We start from the raw sequence: 4,390 nt of genomic DNA, 5'->3' as shown, positions 1-4,390 counted from the left end.
AGCAATCTTGAGAACGAAAAATGGAGCTGGAGGAATCAGGCTCCCTGACTTCAGACTATATTACAAAGCTACAGTGATCAAGACAGTTTGGTGGGCTTCCCTGGTGGCGCAGTGGTTGAGAGTCCGCCTGCCAATGCAGGGGATACGGGTTCAAGCCCTGGTCTGGGAAGATCCCACATGCCGCAGAGCAGCTGGGCCCGTGAGCCACAACTGCTGAGCCTGCGCGCCTGGAGCCTGTGCTCCGCAACAAGAGAGGCCGCGATAGTGAGAGGCCCGCGCACCGTGATGAAGAGTGGCCCCCGCTTGCCGCAGCTAGAGAAGGCCCTCGCACAGAAACGAAGATCCAACGCAGCCAAAGGTAAATAGATAAATAAATTAATTAATTAAAAAAAAAAAAAAGACAGTTTGGTACTGGCACAAAAACAGAAATATAGATCAATGGAACAGGATAGAAAGCCCAGAGATAAACCCACACACATATGGTCACCTTATCTTCGATAAAGGAGGCAAGCATATACAGTGGATAAAAGACAGCCTCTTCAATAAGTGGTGCTGGGAAAATTGGACAGATATATGTAAAAGTATGAAATTAGAACACTCCCTGACACCATGCACAAAAATAAACTCAAAATGGATTAAAGACCTAAGTGTAAGGCCAGACACTATCAAACTCTTAGAGGAAAACAGGCAGAACACTCTATGACATAATCACAGCAAGATCCTTTTTGACCCAGCCCCTAGAGCAATGGAAATAAAAACACAAATAAACAAATGGGACCTAATGAAACTTAAAAGCTTTTGCACAGCAAAGGAAACCATAAACAAGACCAAAAGACAACCCTCAGAATGGGAGAAAATATTTGCAAATGAAGCAACTGACAAAGGATTAATCTCCAAGATTTACAAGCAGCTCATGCAGCTCAATAACAAAAAAACAAACAACCCAATCCAAAAATGGGCAGAAGACCTAAATAGACATTTCTCCAAAGAAGATACACAGATGGCCAACAGACACATGAAAAGAATGCTCAACATCATTACTCATTAGAGAAATGCAAATCAAAACTACAATGAGGTATCATCTCACACCAGTCAGAATGGCCATCATCAAAAAATCTAGAAACAATAAATGCTGGAGAGGGTGTGGAGAAAAGGGAACACTCTTGCACTGTTGGTGGGAATGTAAATTGATACAGCCACTATGGAGAACAGTATGGAGGTTCCTTAAAAAACATGTACAGTTTTGATCAACGATACATAGATGGAAATCTGTTGGGTCTTTCTGGTAAAGTTTTATTTTCCTGGCACAGGCATGAGTCTTCCTTGCTGTTGCACCTTCTGCTTCTTTGTCCCGCCTAGAATGCAGGTATGAAGTTGGATTGTGACTATGCAGTAATACTGGGGTAAAGCTGCTCACTAAGGACGTTGGAATAAAAAGAGGAAGGCAGACTCGGATGTGGAGGACTCAGCCCTCAGCTGCCTATATCTGGATTCTCATTTAAGAGGGAAAAATATTCCTGTTTTATAAACCACTGTGGTCGGGCTTCTGTTACCTGCAGCTGAAGGGCATCCTTAATGATATATCCTTAAGTGGGATCAGCCTCCAGGGAAATTGTAAAGAAGACAGTTTTCAATATCGACAACTATTTCCCTTCTCACCCTCTGTGCCTCTGTTCATGCCATTTCTTCCATCTGGGTATCTCTGTCCTCTGACCATCTCTGCTAGCATGTATTCATTTATTTATTAGTGTAGCAAATGTGTGCCAGGATATGTGCTATTAAAAATAATCACATACATACACTCAAAGTTTGGGCAAAGTCTAATGAGGGAAGTAAGATGTGCAAATAAATCCTCAAGATTAAAGGTGCTAATTGCTGAAACAGAGAAATCTCAAAGTCTCAGGTCACAGAAGACTGGGCAGCCAGCAACAGGGGGTCAGAGACGGCTTCCCAGTGGAAATGGTGATTGACCTGGCTCTTAAAGAAATCAGCTGAAATTCAAAAAAAAAATCTTTCACAAAGCAGCCCTGCAATGGCCTCCATCAGAAAAGATTTTTTCTACGGAACCTTATTTGTCTTTGATAACATCAATTCCTTTCTTCCCTGAAGGTTGTTTAAGATTGTGTCTTCCGAAGGCAGGGACTACATCTGACTCAACCTCTTAGTCTCCCATGGTGCCTGGTTCATCTTAGATCCATGGTAAATATTAGTTGAATGGCATTACTGATCTTCCCATGACTTTAGACACCCAGTGCCTTAGCTGCAGCTTCCCTGAGATTAGGCTTTTTCCTCGGATGAATCCATCTAACAGACATTTGGCAAGTTAATAAAATTTGTCAAACTAGGAGAAATGTTTAAGAAAATACAAAGCATTTTTGTAGCGTATAAATATTTAGAAAAGCGTTATCTGTTGGCTGACTATATATACTCTCTCCTGAAGAGAACTGGACAGGGGGCAGGGAGACAGCAGACCCAGCTGGGTGAGGGCTCTGCTGAAAACAGTCAGACTGGAACAGCTGTGTATCCTTTTCCTGTAATCCTTTTCCTTTTCTTATGGTAATAAGAAATTCCCACAGACTGGGTGCCTTAAAACCATAGGAACTTTTTTTTTACAGTTCTGTAGGGCAGAAGTCTGAAATCAATGCCTCAGCAGGGTTTGTTCCTTCTGGAGGCGCTTGGGAGAAACTGTCCTATGACTCTCTTCTAGTTTCTGGTGGCTGCTGGCAATCAGTGGTATTTCTTGGCTTGTATGTGCATTGTTCCAATCTCTGCCTCTATCGTCACATGACCTTCTCCCCTGTGTGTCTCCTCTCTTTCTCTTCTATTCTCTTCTAAGGACACTTGTCATTGAAGTTAGGGCCCCCTAGAATCCAGGATGATCTCATCTCGAGATCCTTCACTTAGTTACAACTCCAAAGACCTTTTTTACAAATAAGGTCACATTTACAGGCCCCAAGTGGAAATATCTTCCGGGGGGACACGATTCAACCCACTATAACTTCTGTTGCTGCCTTCCCTCCCCACAAGAAAGGATTAACAGGACTGGCTGGGAAGCAAGGTTTTTTCTTCAAAAATCACGTTTCAAGGCTCTTAAGGGAAAAACTAGAAGGCTCCTAGGATGTAACAAAGAAATAGAACCATTTTGGAAATGGATGCCTAGCCCCTATTAGGTCTCATTTCTGTAGAAACTCAACCAGGCAAGATTCTTTATTCCAGAGAATAATTTTCTCTATCCAAATTTATTTCACCTCCACAACTAAGCCCCACAGACATAAACAGGCTATGGGAAAATTATCTCCTGCCCAAGTACAAACTGTCTGATGTCACTCTTTCATTTTTTAACAGAAGGAACTTTTTACACTAAAGTTCTCAGGCCTGGGACTTCCCTGGTGGCACAGTGGTTAAGAATCCTCCTGCCAATGCAGGGGACACGGGTTTGAGCCCTGGTCGGGGAAGATCCCACATGCCGTGGAGCAACTAAGCCTGTGCCTCGCAACTACTGAAGCCCCCGTGCCTAGAGCCCGTGCTCCGCAACAAGAGAAGCCACCGCAATGAGAAGCCTGTGCACCGCAACGAAGAGTAGCCCCCGCTCGCTGCAACTAGAGAAAGCCCGCTCGCAGTAACAAAGACCCAACGCAGCCAAAAATTTTAAAATTAATTGACTAATTAAAAAAAAATAAAGTTCTCAGACCTGAATCTGGGGGCAGTTGCTTAAATCTAAGTCTGTGGGCTTATAGTCTTGGATCTGTGTTACTACCATCCTGTGACAACACTTCTATAATAGCACCAGACACAGTTTTCTAGGTATGTTATAACTTTATTTAATAGGTCACCTCTGCTGTATGACTTTTTCCTTATTAAAAATAAATTCTGTAACATAAAAGCTATGAAATTACAGAGTTCTTCTGAGAAAGAATGATTCTCCTCGAAGGGCTTTTATTAAAAGAGAACACATTTTCCTACAAGCTTGACTATAACCCACAATATATGTTTATTATGAAGAAGATTATATTAAGAATTCAGTCTCTGGGGAATTCCCTGGCGGTCCAGTGGTTAGGACTGGGCACTTTCACTGCCGGGGCCGGGTTCAGTCCCTGGTCAGGGAACTAAGATCCCACAAACCGGGCGGGGTGGTCAAAAATAAATACATAAATAAAGAATGTGGTCTCTGAGCGGTCTCTGACTTTACCACCAAGACACAACTGCAAATAGCCCTGAAAGCTGTATTATGATATTTACCAGCTGAATTTTCTTACGGGCAGGTAACCTATTTTTCCAGTTAGGTCTGCCTATGGTCACATCATCACCCTCTGAGATTACATCAATTGACAGACACTTATTTTTATAAAGATTAAATACAAAACTCTCAAACTTTCCACCAATTCTTTTT

Source organism: Eschrichtius robustus, chromosome 6 (genome assembly GCF_028021215.1).
Source record: "Eschrichtius robustus isolate mEscRob2 chromosome 6, mEscRob2.pri, whole genome shotgun sequence".
Lineage (NCBI taxonomy): Eukaryota > Metazoa > Chordata > Mammalia > Artiodactyla > Eschrichtiidae > Eschrichtius > Eschrichtius robustus.
Note: the sequence above shows the minus strand (reverse complement) of the source record.